The sequence below is a fragment of the Ictidomys tridecemlineatus genome, chromosome 1 (assembly GCF_052094955.1).
Source record: "Ictidomys tridecemlineatus isolate mIctTri1 chromosome 1, mIctTri1.hap1, whole genome shotgun sequence".
Lineage (NCBI taxonomy): Eukaryota > Metazoa > Chordata > Mammalia > Rodentia > Sciuridae > Ictidomys > Ictidomys tridecemlineatus.
Genome location: NC_135477.1, coordinates 139,892,347 through 139,918,138, shown reverse-complemented (window position 1 = coordinate 139,918,138; position 25,792 = coordinate 139,892,347). Strand labels below are relative to the sequence as shown.

Genomic DNA, 25,792 nt, shown 5'->3' with positions numbered 1-25,792 from the left:
TTTAGTAACAAGTACCCTGGATACATATTAATTAAACTTGTGTCATATTTTAGGCTTCTAGGGTAAAACAAAACCATCTTAGTATATTCTATTCATGTTTCATATTATAAGGGCTTTCCAGAAAGACCACTGTTGTCACTGAAGCAAACTCTTTTCCTATTTGTCAGTTTACATTGTTCAGTCACCTATGCTTAAAGAAGACATTTTGAAAGAAGAAAAATAAAATTAAAGTAGAATACATTTTATTTTGCCTTCATTGTAGTTTCTTTTCAATACAATATTTTTTCAAAGGAAATGAACACTAGAGATGATCTCTGGCATAGAGAATTAGAGGTTTTTCCAAGTCTAGTAGATTCAAAGACCCTGATAACACAGAAAAAAATCCTGATTTATTTTTTAGACCATAGCCTAACTTTATTCATGAAGTTAGTAGTGGGTGACGGAACTGTACTTGACTTCTAACTCTGCCTATGTCTGGGGAGAGCATACTAGCTAAACTGATTTTCTTAAGTTAATGAAATTACAACCCTGAAGTCCACCTTACTGGCTCACATGTTTTACTGACATTTATTTAAAAACCCGAGGAAGAAAGAAATATCATTCACAAAGGCAAGAGCAACATTTGATTACTTGCCTAATGCATTTAATGGTTGGAAAATATGAGAGGATATCACTTGTTTCATGTAGTAAATTGAAAGACAAAATGGATGTGATCTGGCATAAATGTTTAAATAATGAGGAGGGAGAAATATTAGCATGTTAATTTTGTTCTGATTGAGGTACTCTAATTCTAACATAAAAAAAAATTGCACCACTCTTCTAGTGCGCCTTCCTTATTTCCTATAGAACTCAGTTGAATATGTACATGTTAACATCAGATTCAGTAGGATTTAAGCAGTTGCACAAAGAAGTTTTGCCAAAAAGAGGAATAAATATCAGTCATTTATCTCACAGTACATTCTAATCTGGCTGCAACTGTTTCACTAAAGAGCACAGAAGTGAATAAAAAGGAGATTAAAAGGAGGGGCAGACGAAAGGGATTTAGGAAGAAGGGATTTTCAAAAATGCTTTTGGCTTTCCTGAAATAAATTCACAGTCCCTAGCATGAATAGAATTTCTGCTTAGCCTTCCTTCATAAAACACATTCCGAAAGCAGAGCTTTTTCAGGAGAGGAAAAAATATTAAAATAAACATGCAAAAAAAAATCTGTCCCCTGGACCCCATTAGTGAGGATCAAGTGAACCTCATAAACACCTACATTTTATCTAGCTCAAACCACCACTTTTTCCATTGAAGAAGTAAATGTCTTCATTTGATGTGCTTAAAAATTATCTGGTAACTTTCTCGATTGGTTTCTTTAGCAGTTAATTTTTTTTCTTTTTACACTATTTTCCCTAAAATAATTAAATATTAGAACTTTTGCCTAAAAAACATAACAATTGCTGGTGATCTTAATATCAGAAAGAAGAGAGCAAAACAGTCACTTTGATTCTGATTTTATTCCTTAGCAAATCTGCTACAGTGACCTCCTTTTCTGTGAGGAATTGAGCACTGGAGGGATGATAGCTTCTGTCTAGGCTCTAAGTGAGTTTGGTGACTTTTATAATAATCAATTCTCAGGGAGCTTGTTCAGTGCTTCTACAGAATTATCTACAAATCAATTATGTTTATTCAATAACCCTGTCTGTTTTATGGAAATAAGATGCATGAATACTGCAAATTTTTATCTATGTTCTCAATTTCTTTCTTTCATAATTAACTCCAGTAGGTGGAAATTAACATCTGTCCCATTTTTAATTTTAATTTTATGATAGATAAAACTGAGTTTCCAAACTATTTTATCTAGACTCTTAGAAGGATTTAGGGGTAGAACCTAGTTTTTAGCTCTAGATCACAAAACTATCACATCATACAAGATGAATGTATCTAGAATTTGTATAAGAATTTGCTAGTGAATTAATGCATATAAAATGTTTAGTATTATCTCATGATAAGGAAATACTACTGAACTGCATATAAGTTGAGTAAACAAATACTATACATATTGTATGGAAATATATTGTGTAATTGAAATTTGCACTTAATTATGAGAAGTTGTGAGTGCTGTGACTGATTTATTGGTTCATTTGTTCCCATGTAAGCACTATAAAAATATTTCTAGAAAGTATTATTTTTATTGATTTTTTTAGTTATATGTAACATTAGGAATCATTTTGACATAATTATAAAGGTATGGAGTATAATTTGCTCTAATTCAGTCCTCAGTACTTCCTCTTTCCCTCCCCTCTTTCCTCTCCTTGTTCTCTTCCTCAACTCTACTGATCTTTCTGCTAATTACTTAGCTCTTTTTGTAAATTAATGCCTTAATACATACATGATGGTGAGATTCATCCTGGTATATTCATATAAGTACAGAGGACGGTTGAGTCAGATCCATTATACTGTTTTTCCTTTATCCCATATCTCCTTCCTCCCCCTTCAATCCCCTTCATTTTCTCCACTGATCTTGGAAAGTATTCTTCAAGGTAACTTTTCCAATTTGGAACCTAAAAAGGGGTGGAGGGGTAGAGAAGACATTTTTTAAAAAAATAAATTAAATAAATTAATGACAGCAGAATTATTACAATTCTTATTACATGTATATTGCACAATTTTTCATATGTATGGTTGTATATAAAGTATGTTGACACCAATTCATGTCTTCATACATGTACTTTTGATAATGTTGTCAATCACATTCTACCATCCTTGCTAATCCCCTGCCCCCTCCTTTTCCCTCCAATCCCTCTGCCCTATCTAGAATTCATCTATTCCTCCCCTGATCCCCCTCCCTACACCACTATGAGTCAGCCTCCTTATATCATAGAAAACATTCAGTATTTGTTTTTGGGGGATTGGCTAACTTCACTTAGCATTATCTTCTCCAACACCCTCCATTTACCTACAAATTCCATGATTTTATTCACTTTATTGCTGAGTAAAATTCCATTGTGTATATATGCCACTTTCTAAAAATCCATTCATCCACTGAAGGGCATCTAGGTTGGCTTCACAGTTTAGGTATTGTGAATTGTGCTGCTATAAATATTGATGTGGCTGTGTCCCAGTTGTATGCTGTTTTTAAGTCTTTGAGGTATAAATGGAGGAGAGAGATAGCTGGGTCAAACGGTGGTTCCATTCCAAGTTTTCCAAGGAATCTCCATACTGCTTTCCATATTGACTACACCAATTTGCAGTCCCACCAGCAATGTATGAGTGTATATTTTTCCCCACATCCTCGCCGCCAACACTTGTTGTTGTTTGTCTTCATAATAGCTGCCATTCTGACTGGAGTGAGATGATATCTTAGAATAGTTTAGATTTGCATTTCTCTGATTTCTAGATGATGAGCATTATTTTTCATATATTTGTTGATTGATTGTATATCCTCTTCTGAGAAGTGTCTGTTCAGGTCCTTGTCCTTGGCCCATTTTTTTGATCAATTGGGTTATCTTTTTTTTTTTTTTGGTGGTTTTCTTTTTGAGTTCTTTATATATTATAGAGATTAATGCTCTATATGATGTGTTAGGAGTAAAAAATTTGCTCCCAGGATGTAGGCTCTCTGTTCATCTCACAGATTGTTTCTTTTGCTGAGAAGAAACTTTTTAGCTTGATTTCATCCCATTTATTAATTCTTGCTTTTTAATTTTTGCGCTATAGGAGTCTTATTAAGGAATTTGGGGCCTAACCCACATGATGAAGATTAGGGCCTACTTTTTCTTCTATTAGAGTTTCTGGTTTAATTCTTAGGTCCTTGATCCACTTTGAGTTGAGTTTTGTGCATGATGAGAAATAGGGGTTTAATTTCATTTTGTTTCATATAGATTTCCAGTTTTCCCTGCACCATTTGTTGAAGATGCTATCTTTTCCCTAATGCACATTTTTGGCACCTTTGTCTAATATAAGATAATTGTAGGTTTGTGGGTTAGTCTCTGTGAAGAAGACTTTTTTTTTCCTATATTTACTCCTTTTCTATGGGAAAAACTTCCTTGTGATATTTGATCCCAAAATTTATATGAAATAATATATTCATTTCAAATTGTTGACAAAATATCCCCAAATAGGTCAGAACCAGGCTTGTATGATATGATATGATACATATATATATATATATATATATATAAAAGCCAGGGTCTCATTCATGCATGTTGGGTAAGTACTCTATCTCGGAGCTATATTCCTAGCCCTAAGAAAAACTTTTTGATACTTTTATTATGTTAAGTATCTTGGAAAGTTACCACATCATTGTAACTTCACTATTGCAAATGGGATCTTTTTAAATATTTTTTAAGTTGTAGATAGATGCAATACATTTTATTTATTTATTTACTTACTTACTTATTTAGTGCTGAGGATTGTGACCAGTGCCTCACACTTGCTAGGCAAGCGCTCCACCACTTAGCTACAATCCCAGCCACTATAAATGGTATCTTTAATAAATATATTTTCCTATCATTATTAAAAGTAATGTCACCAAACTATTTTCAGCTAAATTAAATAAATTTTCAAAAAAATGAACAACATAACTTTTTTTTCAAACAGATGATACTTTATATGGGGATATTACAGAGGAAAGAAAATTCTTTTTTCTAACTTTCCTAGGTTCCTGACTGAGGCTCCTATAACAAAATATAGATTAACAAGGATAAAAATGTACAAGTTTATTTAACACAAACTTTATGTGACTCAACCTTCATCAGGAAATGAATACCTGAGAAAAATGGACTTTTTGTGTTATGTTTGGTGAAGAAGTAGACATTATGATCTCCTAGTACTACACTGAAGGAATCAGCAAGACCTGTTTATTCAGCTGCTTCTGTGTGATGCTTTGTCTTCAGAGATAAATACTTGTCCCCTTGAAGTATAGACAGGGCATTTCTCACATGAGGGTTTTATGGACTTTGTCAAGGAGAAGGGAGAGGAGAGTACTGAGAGTCCTTTTTCTGCTTTTTCAAATTCTTTCAGCTTAAAATACTCAGAATTCAAATCGAACATATTTGGGGGTAGCATGTTCTGGACCTTGTCAATAAATATAGGCTAAAAAAGAGATACAAATTTAGAGAGTAATATAATTCATAGTTCTTTGCTGTGTAAATGCAAAGTATAATGGAAAACAAAACTTTTATTTCTTCCTTTATAATCATAGATAATTTTCTTAAGCAATTTCACTAAACTATTTTCCAGACATTTATATATAGAAAATGCACATTACAAACCATATCCTTTGGTTTAGAGGACAGAGATTGTAGAAATAGACAAGTATTCCAGTTTTCTATGTAAAAGCATACATTCCAACATGTGGGCATTTGTAGTATAATTATAAAATTTTAAAGAATGATTTGATATAAAAAATATCTTAAGACATACTCATTTTTATATTTTTCTGAAGTTATATTTGAAAATAAAAAAAACACAGTAAAGCATAGTAGTAGGCTAAGCTGGACATGTGATTGGTCTTATTCTCGATTTCAATGTCATAATTTGAATTAGGTCATATGAAATAGTCTCTTTGAGCAAACTTTCATGGTCAGGTCCATAGCATGAGGCATGTGACCTTTGTTGTCTCATTGGTCCCTGTCCTTAGATGCACATTCCTTTGTACAACCCCTTGATGTGTTGGTAGTTTTTAATAGTTTTATCTTTGGGTTTGGGTTTTGTAGGTGAAATCTGATGAGACAATGGAGAGCCCTGTTGGGACTTTGGTGCCTTCCTCTTCTAGGGCATAGTTCCACACATACCACCCACCTAGATGGGATCCTGGCCTCTTACTTCCCTCCCAAATCCAGACCTCACTGCTGCCCTATTTTAGTAGTGAGCAAAGCACTGACACTCATGTGACTTGTTCTGGGTTTCCAGGTCTTCCTAGGGGTTGTGGGGTCTACCTTCCTTCTGCAAGTATCTTGGTGCCAGAAGCAATAGCATTAAATGGCAAATGAAAACTAGACAGACTGGATGAGAAAGGAAAATCTCTCTTCCTGTTCTTGAACAAAAACCCTATCTTTCATTTTTCATTGAGTTTTGCAAATTTTGTCATTGGTCTTGGTAATTTGTGACTAAGGTTATTGAAGTTAACTGCCTGGTTCACCAATTCAGATAAAAAAGGGCAACTCTAATGTCTATGACATTTCAAAGTGTTAGATACTTATTTTAGAAAATGACTATCTAAACTTAAAAAGACTTAAATATCTCTTTAAACTTTTACTTTGTTAAGATAGTCAGAAATATTAATTATCATTGATATATCAAATACTAACCTGAAGTTTCTTCCATGTGTTTTGCTTGTGGATACAGTGTCTATAGGTAGTATCTGTGGTGCCCTTTGACTCATGAAAGCTTGGGCAGCCATCAGAGAATTGCACTTTATTTATATGACACAGTAAATTCATGAGAATAAATTGTATATATCAACTTAGAACATGATGCTAGAATTAGCAACATAATTTTCCTCCTTTTAAAATAATCATTTTCAAGGTGATTTTCTCAATATTCATAGTATTTCACATATTTTGCATGAAATGAAATTTTTTTCTAAAGTAGCTATTTCATAGAAATTAAATATTACAATGGATTAAATTCATAACTGGCTTCCTTCCTATTTTGATAATATGTTAGAATTATGGATATATATATATATATATCCAGTGTGTGTGTATATATATATATATATATGTATATATATATATATATATATACAGGTACATATATATATCATAACTGAAATAAACATCAACTTGGAACCAATATATGAAGAGAGCATAGGACATACTAAGTACGGGAAAGGGAAGAACACATAGTCTTTAAAGACTCATGTAGGTCTTTTTTACCTCTCTCCTGTGATTGCTTCCCCTACTCTTTTTTTTTTTCTAATTACCAAGTTAAATTTGATTTTAACCCTAGACATATCTTTGAAATCTATTGTCTGGTTATCAAAGAAACTCTTTGCCCAATTCCCTCTGCTAAAAAAGTCTTTATCTTTTTAAAATTCTTACTAAAGGAGTGGTATTTAGTCTTATTCAAAGTTCTGTCTGTTATCAAACTAATTCTCACAGGCACACCATAACCATGGTAGGATAATCAGTAGTACCATACTGAGGTGCATGAGTGCTAGTGATATCTTTCTTCAAGCTGTGTACAGAGATTAGGAGTTGCACAGTCTACCCCTATACCTGTCTTGACAACCCTTTGCTTATGAAAGAATATGAAAATAGCAACATTTTTATAAATATGAAAGTGAAAATGAATCTTCACGTGTGTAACTCCCACTCTTAGTAATTGTGTGCTCAAATGAATAATCTAAAATGACCACAATAGGTCACACATTACAATGTCTTCTTTAGAAGAGAACAACACAATAAGTAGCAAAAGAGTATGACAGTAATGGGTGTCTGTCTTCCATACAGTCCCATATGTGTCTTGGAGTAGGGACTTTCTCTTGCCTGGCCAATGCAACAGATATGACAGAAGGTGACCATGGGTAAGCAAGAGAGTTAACCTGGCTTACACTTCCTATGATCAAGGACTAGAAGGTATCATAATAGCCATAAGGAAGGAACGTGACCAGTTACAAGAATATGATGCACTTAGGAGTGTTTGTGAAAATTTATGACCATTCACAGTCCTCTGTGACCAGATCAGGTTACCAATCAGGATTTATTTTTATCATAAGCAATGTTGCCTAGTAATACATTTGACTTTGTACCAGAATCAAGTTTCAAGTTTCCATGGAAACAAGAGATTGAAAATTAACTGAAGATCATTTCTCATTTTATAGAAAAAGAGAAAATGTTTTACTATGCCTTCATTTTCATTTGGAAATTGATATATTTGTAAATTTGTATAACCAAGTATATATAGCCTCTGATTTATGAAGCAATAAAATTCAAATTGAGAAATAAATATTCAACTCAAGATACTGAAAAAAGAAACATAAAATGTCTCAAAGAAAATAGACAAGAAATACCATTAAGAAAAAATTTAATAGAAACTAGTAAACATAAAAAATGGAAAATTTGATTTTTAAATTTATTTTGTATCTTGAAATAAAGTTAAAATAGAATTTTTACTTAGAAAATTAGAAAGCAAAAAGCAGGGAACAAATAAATAACTTTACAAATATTTAAAAGACTTCTACGTATAAGTATAGATAAAATAGTTAATTTATAGAAAATAAAAATTACTAAACATACTTCAAGAAATATTAACACCACCAACAAAATACCCAGAGATGAAAATGAAAGGCAGTCAAGATTTTCCCACTAGAATTAGGCATCATAATGACATGACTAAAGGGACATTCCTTATCACTGATAAACAATGAAATAAGGCAAGAATAAAAAGATATAAATTCTGAAGAAAATGAGTAAAATTTTCAATGTTTATAAACAGTATGATTATTTACCTAGGTAATTTTTAAAAAATCAAAACTGCTTTAGGAACCAATAAGAAAAAGAAAGAAATTAGCTATACATAAGAAATATTTGGTGATTTAATAGTAGTCTTCTCCACCAGCAATAAACATTCACAAAATATAATTTTAAAAATTATTCAACGGGGCTGGGGATGTGGCTCAAGCGGTAGCACGCTCGCCTGGCATGCGTGCGGCCCTGGTTCGATCCTCAGCACCACGTACAAAGATGCTGTGTCCGCCGCCGATAATTAAAAAATAAATATTAAAAAAAATTATTCAAATTTGTTAAACATTACTTGGTAAGAATAGCATGGAAAATAATGAACAAAGTGAAGATAGGGTACAAAAATTGGAGAAAATCTTTTCAAAGTATACACAGCAAAATATAGATAAATAAGAATCATTTCATGAATGCTGTTAAAATGATTGGAAAACCATTTGGGAAAAATTGTTTGCATTCATAAATAATACCTTAAAATAAGTTCCTAATAAATTAAACCCAGAATTGACATACTTGTTTGACAAAAAATCAAAGCATAAATATTTTAATGTTTTTGAGCAATGCCATTTATTCACAAGTATTCATCTCTGAATACAGTGTCAAATAAAATGGACTTGGGAAGCTATATATTTCAGAGGTTAATAGAAACATAAATGAAATATCTACTTCAGTATTTACAACCACTAGAATCCCCATTCTGTACTTAGCATAATTCTAGCTTATAGTAGGCATTCTATTCATTTTCATGTGAAAACTTTTGCTCTTAGTTTAACAGTTTTGACAGGGCTGGGGATGTAGCTCAGTAATAGAGCCTAACAGGTGTAAGACTCTAAGTCTGATCATTGGCACCACAATAAACAAATAATTATGGGAAATAAAATAAATTTTTAAATGATTTTGGTCTCTTGATTGTTACTCTTTATAATGCAATAGACACATAACATCTTGCTTCAGAGTAAAAAATATTTAAAATCATACATACATATATAATATTTATTTATTTTAAAACATACATTATATACAATTCATAAACAAATTTTATATAATTTAAAAATGTCTAAATATAGTTTATAATAGAATTATAAAAGCTATACCAAGGTACAAGGAAATATAGAATTATGAGATACTTTTGTTTAGATAAACAGTTTTGAATTATTTTCAGCTTTCTTAGTATTTTTTGCTGTCTTTGACATTTTTAAATTATGCTGCACTTACTGCTCATAAGTGCTCTCAGTCACTTAAAAACGCTACTTTCATAAATTAATTAATTTGACATTTAGTGACTCAAAGCCTTAAATCATCTAGCATTATTCATATTTTGCATATCACCTTTGGATTTAGAAAAATCTGCAAGAATTTACAAAACATGACCCTTAATGTGCTTGAAAATTTTGACCTACTCCATCCAAAAAGTGAATAAAATCTTTATTGCTTTTAAGCAGAACCTTTATGAAAAGAATGTAGCAATTAACCCGTTCACCTGAAGAATGGGTTCAGAAAGCATTTCCATGTTGGGCACTTCAGTTCACTTTTTTTCAGTTTTGTTTATACAAGATCCTGGTGCATGTAATTTGCTTTTCATTATTATCATGCTGAATAAACTTATTTAAAATCTAGAATGTTAATGCTGTTTTATGTTACTCCATATTTGAAGTACACATGTACATATGAAATGTAAAGATTTAAAGATGTTTATTGTTTAAAAAAATAAAATAATGGAAATTCACGAAATTAATAAATTAAAAATTATATATGAAAAGTTATTTGGGGATTTTCATTAGTGGGAAAGATATCTGAGCCTAGCTAATGGATTAAATGTGACATCTAATACCACCCAGTGAGAGTTGTGGATATCTGAAACCTTCAAAACTCAGTAAAGCCTAAATGCACTTCTTTGATTCACAATTTTATAATCCAGGCAGCAGAAAAAGACTTATATGATTTTATTTTTTTTCTTTCCATATATGACCACTGAGAAAAAGAAGCAAATATCTGCTTCCATGATATGGTGGAATCAGAAACTCCTCATGATACTGTTTACTCTATTTTTCTTTAATTATTTTTTTAATTTACATATGACAGTGGAATACATTATAATTCTTATTACACTTATAGAGCACAGTTTCTCATATCTCTGTTAGTATCCAAAGTATGTTCACATCAATTTGTGTCTTCATACATGTACTTTGGATAAAAATGTCCATCACATTCCACTATCATTTCTAACTCCATGCCTTCTCCCTTCTCCTCCCACCCCTTTATCCTATCTAGAGTTCATCTATTCCTCCCATGCTACCCCTCCCTATCCCACTATGAATCAGCCCCCTTATATCAGAGAACACAATGGAATATTGCTCACCAATAAAAGAGAATAAAATCATGGCATTTGCAGGTAAATGGATGGAGTTAGAGAAGATAATGCTAAGTGAAGTTAGCCAATTCCAAAACACCAAATGCCAAATGTCTTCTCTGATATTGTTTACTCTTATCTTGAGTTGAAGGCAGATTAGTAAGAAGGAGTGGATTAACATCTTCAATTTGTCATTAAGAAAGCCTTGCAAATACAATAGTTATTGATTTAGACTGGTGTCTCCCTCACTTTACATAAACGGCCTGTTGCGTGTCTTTCCTCTCCCCTTCCATCATACTTCCCACATTTCCTCCAGCATTCTCACCATCAGAATTCAGTATTTCCCATTATTATTGGCATATTAATGACACCCTGGACTCTATCAACCTTTCCAGAAACTTCAGTCTTTTCTCCCTTAAATTCTGTGCTGCAGAATATTGAAGATTCTGAGCCCTGCCTTGCTTCTGCTTGACATATTCTTACTTCAAAACTAGTAACCATTTATTATTCTTACAAACTCCAACCCATCCCGCAAATGTGAATTCAAATGCTTTACATAGGCTTATTACTCTGATGTTTGTTCTTTATTTCATATTTACTTATATTACAGCACAATGCATTACATTTACCATGAACATTTGCATGTCTTTTTATCTTCAGATAGTAACCTTGTTGGAGGGCAGAAGGTCACTTTCCTGTATCCATGGTTCCTAGATCAGTATCTGGCATGTATTAGGTGACAAATATTTTTGAATAAATAAATAGGCAAATGACAGGTTGATTAACAATTTTGCTAAACTGTAATAAATAATTATAAAGGATGCTAAAGACTCCTAAATTACAGTCATGAAAATGTAATTAGCATACTTAATTTTTTTACTAAATGTATAAATTATGAATTCATCTCTCTTTATATATATGATAATGGAGTTTCATGAAATTATTAAATTAAAAATTATATATGAAATTTATTTGGAAATTTTCATTAGTGGGAAAGATATCTGATCCTGGCATGCATACACACACATACACACACACACACACACACACACACACACACACACACATACACACACACACGTTTTTTTCTGTTTCTGGCTTATTTTGCTTAAGACAACATCCTTCAGTTCCAACCATTTTCCTGTAAATGAAAGAGTTTTATTATTTTTTTATGGTTGAATAATACTCCATTGTGTATACATACCATATTTTCTTTATCCCTTCATCTGTTGTCAGAATATAGGCTAGTTGGTTCCATATCTTGGCTACTATGAACTGTTCCATATCTTGGCTACTATAAACATGGGTATGTTATTTTAAATGAAGGCTCTGTCTTAATAGAAAATAATTTGTTTAATTACATTTTGAAGGTGCTATATGTGAAAAGTTTATCATCTGTGAAGTTGAGAAATATGTTGAGAACTTTATACCTTTATAAATGGATAAGTTTATATGAAGTTCTGAAATTACAAGTTATTAGAGATATTTTATGTTAATTAAAAACATTCTGCTAAATTTTGATGACTTCCTCTTCTCTCTCCCTCCTCCTCCTCTCTCCCTCCTCCTCTTCTCCCTTCTCCTCCTATTCTCCCTCCTCCTCCTCCTCTTCTCCCTCCTTCTCCTCCTTTTCTCCCTCCTCCTTCTCCTCTTCTCCCTCTTTCTCCTCCTCTTCTCCCTCTTTCTCCTCCTCTTCTCCCTCCTCCTCGTCCTCCTTATTATTATTATTATTATTATTGGTTCTGGGGATAAAAACCAACAAGGCTTTGTCACTGAACTTCATGTCAACCCCTTTTTATTTTTTATTTTGAGACAGGCCTCAATAAGACGCTGAGGCTAACCTTGAACTTGTGACCTTGTTTCTGCTTTCAGAGTTTCTGGGATTACAGGTGTGCAATACTGCACCTGAATCTGACTAAATTGTAAAATAATGCTTTTATGTATGAGATTTAATTGGAATGTTTAAAATGTTTAGATATTTTAAATAAATGTTTGATAATTCAAATAATTTTAAATTATATATACCATAACAAATGATCACCTAATTTATAGTAATCTTAATGTATTTTTTAAAATTATGCATACACTTTAAACTGATCATTTATCTCTGTTTTCCTCTGACAGCTCCTTCAAGTCGGAAGGAATACCTTTATGGAGGCATGTCGATTCATTTTTCTCACTTCAGATTCATCATTATGACTTCCTGAGGCCAGATCTAATTTTAAAGTAACCAGGAATCTGATCATCCCAGAGCAGCAAATTCCTCAACTTTGGAGCACAAATGATCACTGATAGGCTCTGCATAAAATCGTCTGCCTCTAGTTTGACATCTGTGAGCAGAGCCCTGGGGAAAAAGCCACAGCCTTAAGCCTCTTCACTCAAAAATTACCAAGAAGATAAAATATATAGATAAAAAGGACTGAATAAAAAGCCAACATATAAATAAAAACCAAACAAAACTCATTTTACTATGGAAATAAAATATTCCCAAATGTGAGTCCCCCAAATTTAAAATTCAGCAATTTATCTACTAAATTGTAAATTGATTTATCGTTTTGGAAGGTAAAGGGACAGAGATAGGAGGTATCTCTAGTCAGAAGTACTCATTATTTCAAAATATGTAGACAAAAATAGAACTGAGCAAGCAGGAACATTGCAGCATTGGCAGTGTTAGGACAGAAGGATGCTGTTTGCAGAAAAGAGGATGTTTGCCATCTTGTGTACACCCTCAAAGCCATAATGGAATTGCAGCATTGTTACCAATTGTTTGAAAAGTTTCCGCATTCGATCTTCATCCCACATTGGTTAAGAGAGAGGGAAGGTCAGTTCTTATTGATCCCTTCTCCATGCACCCCTGATATTTGCACTGTCCCTTCCATTCAGGTTAATGATGTGTACTCTGTTTATTTGCACAGATGGTCTCATGAGTTTTGAGACCACAGCAAGCTGTTTCTTGCAAGAGTCCAAAAGGAAAACCTTGTGAATTATCAAAATATTGTTTCCTCTTTCCCCTATAAAATTCAGTTATCTAAAGAAATGTACCTTTCTCAGATCTTTGTTTTTAAATCTAAAGAATGATGAAAGAATTAGTGTGATCAAATGAATGAAAAAGAGATAAAAAAATTTCATGAATATTGTTTTATATCATTCACAGCCAAGAAGTACAGCAAACTGCACACTACACATTTCTGTTGAACATCTATTTGTTCTCTTACTTAATTAAAGTCATTTGTAATTTGTATTTGACATACAACAGTTTTTTATAGCCATTTATCTATGCTTCATGGAAAAATGTACCAGATAAGCAAACAGCATTTTCAGTTTATTTTTCTAAATAAATGTGTTGTTTGTAATATTTGTAGTTGTTTATTTAATTTGGTTTTCATTATCTGGAAGATATGACCTTCTTTAGGAATATTTTATTATATTAACATAAAATTATCAGGAGACTAAAATCTAACATTTTTATAGTATAAATTATGCTATTTTGTAAACTGTGAAAAACTGATATATTTTTCACTCTGACTTTCTTGTCAAGGGCTATTTTAATTCATTGTTATATTATCAGGAATTAGTGTTCATACAAAGGAACATTGCTGCAAAACAGAAAGTCTAGGCACTGTATCAGTAAGAAATTTTCTTAGAAAACTACTTTAGTAATAAAATTAGCTAAAAAAACATGTAGGCCATTAATCATATCTAATGAATCCTATTTTCCCCACCCAAAATTTGTTGACAACATACATAATTATATTTAAAATTACTAGTTAATCAAATGAACAAAAATGGAGTTCTCAATAAACAAATGTTTATGGAGGGGCTACAAAATGTCCATGTTTACTTATGACTCATGAGCTGGATCCAGTAAGCAGTTTGAAGTTCAAATGAATCATTTTTAACAACTAAAAGAATAGGTCATCAGGTTTATTCCTAAACCATGATCTAAAGCCAAATTCCCATTATATTGTTCTGCACACTTAAATTGGTTTATTCTGCACATTGTCTCTTGGTATTTACAGCATCCCATAACATAATGAAGAAAATTAGTTTGTCACGCATGGTTTAAACCCCCTGAAAATTAAGACATAGTATATGAAAATAATGTAGCTGGAAATCAAGTTGTCTGTTCCTGTGGGACATTCAGAATGGAAGTAGGGATTCCTGGATTCATTTGAATTCTTTTAAAATTCATGCTGATTGCTTCAAAGTGTAAATTATTTGAAATTACGAACAGGTTAAGTCAACCTTCCCTAAAACATATACAACCATATAAAGAGTAAAAACAGTAAGTATATAAAAATGACATAATAATATATCTATCTGGTAAAACAAATGTAGATAGGTTTAACTTCCAAAAGACTGAGATCCACTTTTTCTTGTATCACCCCCACCACCCACAAATATAAAGAATTTACTCGGACCCCCAAAACAAAGTGATTCAGAAAATTATGTAATAAAACAGCCTCTCAGTATATCCAATTTAGTGAAAACCAGAAGAAAAAGGAGGTCAAAATGAATATCAAAGAGAGTAGAATTCCAACTAGAAAGTTAAATATGACTTTAGCAGCAGTTCTTGGTTATATACTTCTCAATGAAGCTTTTAAAAATCTATTCACTAGGCATATATAAAGTCATAAAGACTTGAGCAACTCAGAATAACAATGAACATATATTAATGTGTTTAAGCTTATTTTTCTTAAACTTTGTTTCCTTATATGGACCAGAAACCCCAAATGACAACAGTATCTTTAGTTCTGACGTTGGAACTCCATAAAATCATCAGGAATTAGACTTCTTCCAATCCTTCACTTTGAAATCCTTCAAACATGACCTTTTTTCCTTATGGTGCAAAACAATTCCTAGGACATGAGATATCACATGCCTGTTCTAGGCAAAAAGGTGAGGTGAAATTTCACCTTTTATTTTTTAATGGATTTATTGAAAAATTTTCACACAATATATTGGTTTATGCATCATTGTTCAAACTGGCTACACCAGTAATAGAAAGGCTAAGAAATGTAACTCATTTACCAACCGAATGCAAGGCAAAGCCCTGGATTCCATCTGCAGCAATGCACACACACGCGCGCGCACACACACACACACACACACACACACACACAGAGAGAGAGAGAGAGAGAGAGAGAGAGAGAGAGAGAGAGAGAGAGAGAGAGAGAAGGTAATCTTTTAACTGGGCACATAGCCACATCTAATATATTTGGCATTCTGATACTAAGAGGCTGGAGGGAATGAAAGATAGTGTATATAACTATCAATTCTGCCACATTACTTTTAAAATGCAGCACCAATTCATCCCACCCTATGTCAGTGGAAGATAATAGACAATAAATTACATGCAAACATGAGGGAATGCAATTTTCAACTTCTATTTTAAAGAGCTAAATAATATAGTGGAGTCATACCACGTACACATTTAATCTTTACGGATTCTACTGTACTTATGTCTCTTTCTTGCTATTAACACCCAAGATTGGTAATTTGGAGGACATTATAAAGTATTGGTATGCAAAGTAATTCTAGATAAATGACTTGTGGGAACTTTTGTAGGGGGTTTTATCAGTTTCTTTTTATTTAGAGAAAAGAAACACCAAAATTGTCTAACAACTTTTTCACTCAGTAAGTACTTAATTTTGAGGTCAAACTTTTGCTGAATCTATGAATGCATTACTTATATTTTTAGGTTTGGGCATAGCTAATGAGAGAATTTATTATTCATCAGAGATCATGAAAATATCCTGGTATTGCAGAGATTTTGATTAAGGAAATGAATACACTCCTAAATTTAAACATGTCTGAGCATTTCATGGGTTCCCTGGAAGATGAACTTGCCTGCAATTACATGCACTTGCTTAACCACACCAAGACACATTCTCTGGTGTTATGCCATTTACAAATACATAAATTAAAACTAAATCTATTTGAAATTATTTGAAGTTTAGAGGTGAAAAATAGCAGTGTATTTCCTCAGAGAGAAGAAAGACTATAAATTGAAGACACTGAAATCTTTTCAAGTTTGACATAAAGCTTATCTTATAATTAAATTAATGGGTTAAAATGATGGAAACAAACATTTCTAAAGCTTGGAAACACGTGGGCCAACCTCACTTTAATTTCTTTTTGGATACTATATGATATATTTGGAATAGTATCTAAATATTTCAAAAGTGTTTATTTTTATATTGACTGATGTGCATAGTGAATTTATAGTTTGTTATCTTGATATATTTTTTTCTGAATAATTTGGTGTTTCTATAGTTCAATGCAAATAAAATGCAGAGTAAATTACTTTGTGAAATATAAAAATGAGACTGAATTTCATTTAATACATTAACTTCATTTTATTTAGAAGATTTGCAAAGGGGAAATATGCAATATTTTATCATAACCCAAAGAAACACTTTAATATTTTGAATTAAAACATATAGAAATTGAGGACAAGGACCTTGGGCATGAAATAAGAATATACATCACATTTTACATTATTTTAAATTTATGTTTTTATTTTGTTTTAAAAGAATGTATAATTAATTATTATAAGATTAAAATATTACATATTAGAAAAAAGTTCTCATTTACCAGCATTCACACATTGTTTCTCCAGAAGGTACTACATATTTTTTTGCATAAATTTAAATATCAACAGAAAGGTAGTATTGATATATAGTTGAATATGAGTATGTATCTGCTTTATATTCATGAAATCAGTTTTTTAAAAAATAAAGAACACTATGTTTTGGAAATTTTATTGTCTTAAGACCTTTTTAGGGACATTTCAATTTAAGAATTTTAGTCAGTTCTCCACTAGCTGCTTTCTGGATGTATCAGGTCATATTGGAACAATTTGGTTCTATTCCATTCTCTGGCTCCTCTTCTCACAATGTAGGTAAGTAAGAACCTTACCCTTGCAATCTGGTTACTTTGTTTTCTTTGTTATTAATTTATTTTTGATTGACACCTAATATATGTATATATGTATGGTGTACAATGTGATGTTTTGGTTAATGTATATGTTGGGTAATGGTTAAATCAAGGTAGTTTGCATATCTATGGCCTTATAATTTTATCATTCCTTTATGATCAGTGCATTAAAAGTCTTCTAACTATTTTGATATATAAAATGTGTCATTCTTGACTATATTCATTCTACTGTGTCACAGACCATCAGGGTGCTAACTGTAATATTGTACCCACTGACAACTGCTTCCAACTCTGTCTTTTCTCTTGTCTCCCTAGGCTTTACTAACCATCTGTCTACTCTCAATTTCTATTAGATCAATTTTTTTCTGATTTCACATTTATATGTAATCATTCAATGTTTGTTTTCCTGTGCCTGACATAAAAGTTAATATAATGCTTTACCACAAGAATTTGTTTTCAAAATGAAGCTTGGAGATCTTTCCATCATAATCTATATCTATCTATATGCTTGACTATAGAAGTATTAAGAAGATATAAATGTGGAAAGATTCATATATATATTTCTCTATATATCTTGTAAATTTCATTTGTATTTCAGTGCAAATGCTTGATGAGATTTTAATTACTGATATCTCACTTATGAATATTTAGGTTGCTTAGTTTTTTGTTCTTAGAATCAATACCACACTGACCACATTTGGATTCCCTAAGCACAGTGCATATTGAAAGGCGGAGCCTCAGTTCTTGTCTTTCTTTAAGACTACAGGTGATCACTGTTATAGCATTTTAAAATGCTGCAGATTTCAAAATATTGTTATTGTTATTTGGTGTAAATGGCAACAGTATATGAAAAGCTTCTTTTTCATATAAAAAAATTCTGCTCAGAATTTGGAAATGAAACTAAGAAAATAGAAAAGCCTAGATTTTAGAGATAATAGGAGATCTCACTGGGAAGGTGCCTGCTGATACAGTAATTATTATTTTCTAAAGGTGCAAATGTAGGCATTAGCTTTGGAAACATAAGGACAGAAAATAAATATATCTAAAAACAAGACATGCTCCTTAATTATGCTCACAAATCATTGTAAACTACCATGTTTGTTAAATCATACTTACTTTGTGGTTTCTGTTAATGTTGAGGCTTTCTTTTAAAGAGGCCATTAAAATTCTTTCTCTGGAATGAAATCATGCTTTTGAGAGAAAACAGTTGTTCAATTAGAGTATAAAATGTGAGATGTGTTTTTCCATGTGAGAATTTATGACTACTGTATTTAGTCACAAAATTGCCTCCCTTGGAAATCCAACAATTTCATTAAGAAGATTATACATCATAATTAATGTAGGACAGCTAAAAATGTCCATTTAGGTAGCCTAACAACCATTTTAAGGAAAAAAAAATTAATTTGAATTTCAAAAGCCAAAAGATTCTATTTGCATATTTAAAATATTACTATTCTTCCAAATAGTGGTATATAGTTATTAAATTTTTATTATCATGAACAATTAACAGATGAATAGGTAATTAAAAATACTCTAGTTTCTCCAACAAAAATTCCTCCTCCCCCTCACTACCAAAAGTGAATAAATATATAACAGAGAAAGAACATTTAATGTCATTCCTTCAAAACAGAAGTTCACTTGAAAGGAAATAAATGCCTTTGCCACTGGATTTTTCCTTTGTATGTCTATTTTCTCCAGCATATATAATATAAACTGGATGCTCACATACTTTCCTGAATAAAATAATGCAGTTTTTACAAAGAAAATTAGAATAATTGGTGCAAAGGTAAATGCAAAAGAGAGAAGGAATAAATGTCTCACGTCATATTTGAGAAACAGCCTCCATTGTGTGTGTGTGAGTGTGTGTGTGTGTGTGTGTAAGCATTTTTAGATTTAGGTGTTTCAAAGCAGAAAAGATCAATCCATATTAACTCTTGGGAGTACTGGCTGAGATAGCCTCCATATGAAATGACTGAGGGAAATCCCAAGGAATTTCTCCCCAGCCTCTTCTGGAAGCAAATTATTTCAACCTGATGGAAATTTTAACTTTCTCAAGTCTCTGTAAAATACAGAACTTCAAAGGCAGTATCCCTTCTTCCTGAAAACTTGTAATTCTTGAATTTAGGATAGGTCCAATTTAATACTTGGGAAAAAGATTGAGAACATGTCTTCAGGGAACCTAGAATGTGTTTGGGAACAGGACACAGAAGCTGGCAATTAAAACACAGCATGAAAAGACCTGTGGTGGAGAGCATTGCCCACTCATGCACAACATATTTCTCTGGAGGCTCTTGAATTTAGCTGGCAGAAAGAATGTACACTTTCTTAGTGAATTTAGGATAGGTTTGGAGGAAGTGATTCCACTCCTAAATTAACTATTAAATCTAATGTTGCCACGTGGAGTGGAATATCACCTAAAGTAATCTCTCTGTTGATTTTCTACCAACTGGAAACACTTGTAGAATCTTTTCCAGATTGTCTATCAAGTGATATGTAGTTTCAAATGATTATTTGTCTCTTTGTTAAAATAAGATTTGAGAAAGCTTATAACAAAGACATTTCTTTTGATCAGTTCATTGATACAGACATAAATATTATAAAGAAATAAAGGAGAAGAGGGAAATGTTTGTACTGTCAGTGTTAATATATTTGTATTACTTAAGCATAAAATTTAACTCAGAGTTTCTTGAGAGTCAGAGCAAAATTGAAAAATATCAAGATATAAAATTCAATGTAAAGAGGAAGGTAAAGTCTCAAGAAATTCAATGAAAGCTAAGAGCATAATAATGAGGTGTTGTGCATTTTGTTTAGTGAGAGGGTTTTGTGAGCTTTGGCTAATGCAGTCTGGTTCATGTTTTTTGTTTTTGCAAGACCAAAACTTGGGTTAGGTAGATTAGTGTATTTAGAAGCCTGCTGTCTGAATATGCCAATATTTTACTACAATGGAGTTCCCAAACCTCTAAATTTGTTCCTTGACACTTATCAGAATCCCTGCAGTTTCTGTCTCTCCCCATCTTGCTTCCACTGATCTCTTAGTTCTGCATCTCACCTGCAAGTCCTGATGCCCTCCTCCGTACTGACTCAGTGCACTGAGCAGCACTCCACTTTTCACCAAAGCACAAATAACATAAGCTTTTATGCATCTAGCATATTTTACTGAAACAAAAGAGTAACGTGGCTAGCTCAATTGCCAGCACTAATTTTAATTTGTACTTTAGACAATAGTAACTAAAATTTCATTTTGCATTGTACCATATTGTGGGATGTCTCATTGGTCACATGCTACTCCTCTTCTTTTCCTGGCCCTATCCAAATTACAGCCATCTCCTCTGCACATTCTTCTTAGGGCCATTCTCTCTTTCCAACTTGCCTTCAACATATAATTACTGTCACTTTCTTACCTATAACAGTTTAACATTAAAATTTCTTTTATAAAATCTACAAAACTGTAAGATGTTTCCTTAAATAAAGACCTCATCTATATTTTCCTCCTTATTATAACTTTAAAACTAGGAGAGTTCTATTTGAATCAATGAGATTCTTTAAGCACTTGGTAGGATGGTGGTAGAAATTTTGCTCATATACAAGTATCCTAGTGTATCCCATTATTAAGTATAATTAAAATGCACCAAATTTAAAAGAATTAATTTAAAAAGGAAACATGTACTTTCCATTAGTAGAGGGAAATTCCTCAAAGTTGTGGTAGTAGGGGTGATTAATTTATTGTTGATGTTTATTTTCAGTTTTGCTTTTCTCCAATTAGATCAGCACTGTACTACTTTTTATAAATAAACCATGCCCTCTTTCAAAATGGTTCATCTGACCATTAACCTTGGTTTTCCTTGTTCCTATATTTTATCTAAGAAAAGAAACCAGTATATTTAAAGACCTGCCTTGTATTCTGTTCGTGTTAGTAACCAAAGTTATGATGCTTCCTGAGAGTAGCAAAAACATATCACTCAATACTTATGCAATTCTATTAATTAGATGAGATGAAATCACTTGAGTGAAAACAATATGCTTGATTATGTTAGAAGTGAATTAATTATACAAAAAACTGTTAGAATTCTAAGGATCCATACTAACATTCTCATAAAATTTATTAATAGATTTTAAACTATTTTATCACAGTCTTCCAAGTAATCATTCTATGAACTGAGGTAGAAAGATGCATAGAAAACAACAAAGCTTGCATTCTAAATGGAGTAGTTAGATGATAAGAGAATACAAATTTAACAACAGATACAGAATATGTTCAAGATTAATGAGAAATTCAAATCAAAATACAGCAGTACAATAAGAATAGAAAATGATACAGGTTGGGAAAGTGAAGGTTTGGAAATGCTTTTTTACATAAAGCAGTTAGGCATGGCATCTTTGATAGGTGACACTTGAAGAGAGACCCAATGGAATTTTGGGAGCAAGTCTTGTGTGATCACTGTAAAGAGAAAGTCAGGAAAGGAAAGCACCTGGGTAAAGGCCTGAGTGAGAAGCACACTGAGAGTACAGTGTGTGAGGAAAAAGCTAGGAGATCACATAGAATGAGGATTGGAGAGAAGAGTGAACAATACTACAGTGATAATCAGACTTTGCACTTTACTATGAGTAAATAAGAAGTTGTTACAGGGATTATAACTGATATGTGCCAATATCTACAGATAAAGCTGATTTGGCTTTTAAAAGGATCAGACTAATGTGTAGAGAAAATCAAAGGCAAACTTGGAAGCCAAAAGATAGCTTAGTTGATTATTTCAGTGATCCAAAGAAAGATGATGTTGCCTTAGACTAAGGTGGATCACTGTGGAGGTGATGAGAAATACTGGGTTACTAGGTTCAGATGAATTTTTAAAATTTGACTGAAGATTTTTTTTAAGACATTGATAGATTACAGACTATGAGAGAAATAGAGATGTTGAGATTAACTTCAAGGGATTTTTGTTGTTGTTGTTTCTTTGAACACAGAGAATAATGAAATTGCTATTTATTCAGATGGGCAAGGATGAAATAGAAGGAGCAGCAGGTTTAAGAAGGGGAATCAGGATTCAGTTTAGGATATGGTAGGCCTCTGATGAATTTTGATTTTCCAAGTGGACATATCAAGGCAGTCAGGCAGAATTCCAAGTAGTATCTAAGATGTAGATATACATTTGGGAATCATCAGCAAATAGATGGAGCCATGTGACTTGATAAGGTCATCTAGAAGGGAGCATAAAGCTGGAGTCCTGGTACATGTCACTATTTAGAAGGCAGAGATATGAGGAGGCAGCAACAGAGATAATTTTATAAAATGGGTTACTAAAATGGAAAAAAAAAGGTAAAAGAAATAAAAAATGGCTATATATATATTTAAGAGGTCAAATCCCAAAATAACATGGAAATTCCTATGCTTGTTTCAGGAAAAATACATAGTGATCAATCAAAGGGCAACTTAATGAACTTTACATTCAACTATGTGTTGGGAGGAAGTTACTTTCTCAGAGACAGTGGGGCCAAAATAGTCTCCAGTGGTGACTAAGATGATTGCCTATGTTCTATCCGGCTATGTGTGGAAGCATGCTGCTGATCTGGGGCTATCATGTGGTGAGGAATTACTTTCAAATTCCCAGGCCTCTCCAAATATCTATGGATTTAATACAAGTGCTTTTATGAGCTACCCTGTGATGACTTGTATTGCACCTACTTTTGAAGAGAGAAAGGACAGACCTCTAAGAAGCTTATGCTGTTGCTAAATCTGAACCCGAGACTGTAGTGTTTAACTGATAAAGAAGCAACCAAGACAAGAAAAAGCAGCCAGATGCAGTGGCACATACCTGTAATCCTAGTGGCTCTGGAGGCTGAAGCAGGAGGATCATGAGTTCAAAGTCAGCTTTAGAAAAAGCAAGGGGCTAAGCAACTCAGTGAGACACTGTCTCTAAATAAAATACAAAATAAGACTGGGGATGTGGCTTAGTGATCAAGGGTCTTTGAGTTCAATCTTCAGTACTCACCTCACTCCCCCCCCCAAAAAAAAAAAGCAGAACAAAGGAACAAAAAGCATCTGATAAGTGATGATTGAGTTCAGTAACTCCCAGGGCGTGATGTCCTCTGTAGGGCTGATAGTGGTGCTTATCTGGATGATGAGAGTCCCCAAAGATGACTAGTAAAGAAAGAAGTGAGGTGCCACATCTACTAGTTTACTAGTTAGGATGCCAGATGAAATGTTGTATGATTTATTTGAGCAAAAATCTGGAAAAATCTGAATGGGGTGGGTGATAATGACCCTTTTGCCAAGGTGGCTTTTATATTGAATTAGCAATCGAGCTTCTGTGTTGGAACAATCCTGATGAATTATTGTTGCCTTGTTTTCAAAGCCCCTTGTACAGTGTTGTCTGTCTTCTCTGATTCTTATCTTTTTCATCCCAGTTAATTCCTCCTTTAATTCCCAGGTGTCAGGCTGGTTTGAGTAGTGCTCAGGTGACTCAAGTGTGGCAAGATCTTCCTCTAGTTTCTCTACCTGTGATGAGCTTGCAAGTGTCAGGTGATTCTGCTCTTCTCAGTCCTTTGAAGGAACAATTGCTAAGGTGTAAGCAACAGAATGCTTTGAGATTAGCTGCAGAAGAGGAGGACATTTCAACATGTAAGTGTCCATGTCCCAGAGATTCTTCCAGTTCTCTAGCAAAGCTTATTACTATCTCAAGAATATAGTTTTGTTAGATTTAACAGTTTCATCACTACTGGTAAACAGCAAAAAAAAAAAATCTGAGTTTTGAGCATCAAGAAAAATACATCCATATGGGAAGGGCATCTGGTATTGATCATATTTTAAGAATTGAGAGAAAGCCCTAGCTAGGATCACCAGCAGGATGATGAATAATAGGAGAGGTCCATACATTGCTAAACTTCTATTTCGTTTTCTTTAAGCTCTTGAAGTTTTCATATGTTTAATTCGCACTAAGAATTACAGTTTCCTAATTATATAGAAGAAACATACAGAGATAATAAGGCCAATATAAAAAGAATTGGACATGATTTAACATGAAAAAGGAGCAAGTTCAGGGAAAATTGACAAATAATTTTCAAATGTATGAATAGCCCTTACAGGAAAGACTACTGAATAGTTAGTTTCCATGAGAACAAGGTAAAAAGAAATTGGCATAATTAGGCTTATTAAATAGATTTTTAAAAACAAATATAAGCGGAAATTCTCCTGGTGGCATATACTGTATTACACATTGTTTTATTGATTTTTATTCAGCCTGGCATTGATTTTGTTCAGTATGGCTTATCTCATCCACAAACAGAAGAAGCAGTTGTGAACATCTATATTCCATCCCTGTTCAGAGTACTGACATTAGTAATAGACCATGATAAGGAAAAATAAAATTGATCAAGTACTAGCCAGGTGTACGTGTATCTCTCTCCTCCACACAAGGCACCCAAATTAACAAAACAAATTTCAAATTTGCCAAATTAAAGATTTGTCTTTTAATTAACTAAATTTTCAAAATCACATTTAATTTATAGGACATATTAATTCAAGACATTTCCATGCTTGGTTTGATGATCAATGGCTGGTCATGAATTTGAATTTCATTCTCTGGACATTATGGCACCAGCCAAGTGAGGAAACATTGCAGATCCAACCTATCATGAAAACTGCCTGGAGCCAAAGGATATAATTTGAACATCCATCTGGCTCCCCATATAATAATGTTTGCTCACACTCATCACCCTGGCATCTCAAATGCTGAGTTTAGGGCATGAAAATCAGCACAGGCTCTTGTGTAATGGCTTCCAAGTAAGCTCTCTATTTTCTTCTTCCTTAAGGAGCTGTTCTCATCTTTTCTTCTTCTTTTTTTTTTTTTTTTGTGTGTGTGTGTGTGTGTGTGAGAGAGAGAGAGAGAGAGAGAGATGCTTTTGCTTCTTTGCTTCTATGGTGCTTTCACAGTTGCAAGTGTATTTCTATGACTGCAGTAGCCAAAGACAAGAGATGCTTTTGAGAGCACTGTTGACAAAAAATACTCCTTAAATGTCTGCTTCTGAGATGGAAAGTGCTTCTACTTTGCCCAGTGCTGTAATT

At 32.8% G+C, this 25,792-nt stretch overlaps 1 protein-coding gene across 2 annotated transcripts in view; it reads left to right on the top strand.

The window, feature by feature from the left end:
* Positions 1 to 17,918, top strand: part of Prr16 (proline rich 16) — a 232,798-nt gene extending 214,880 nt beyond the window's left edge. For both annotated transcript variants that reach the window (XR_002484608.3, XM_040272270.2), the window contains exon 4: positions 12,919 to 17,918. The gene's annotated coding sequence lies outside the window, so the exon portion shown is untranslated. The remainder of the gene's footprint in view (positions 1 to 12,918) is intronic.
* Positions 17,919 to 25,792: the final 7,874 nt, after the last annotated feature.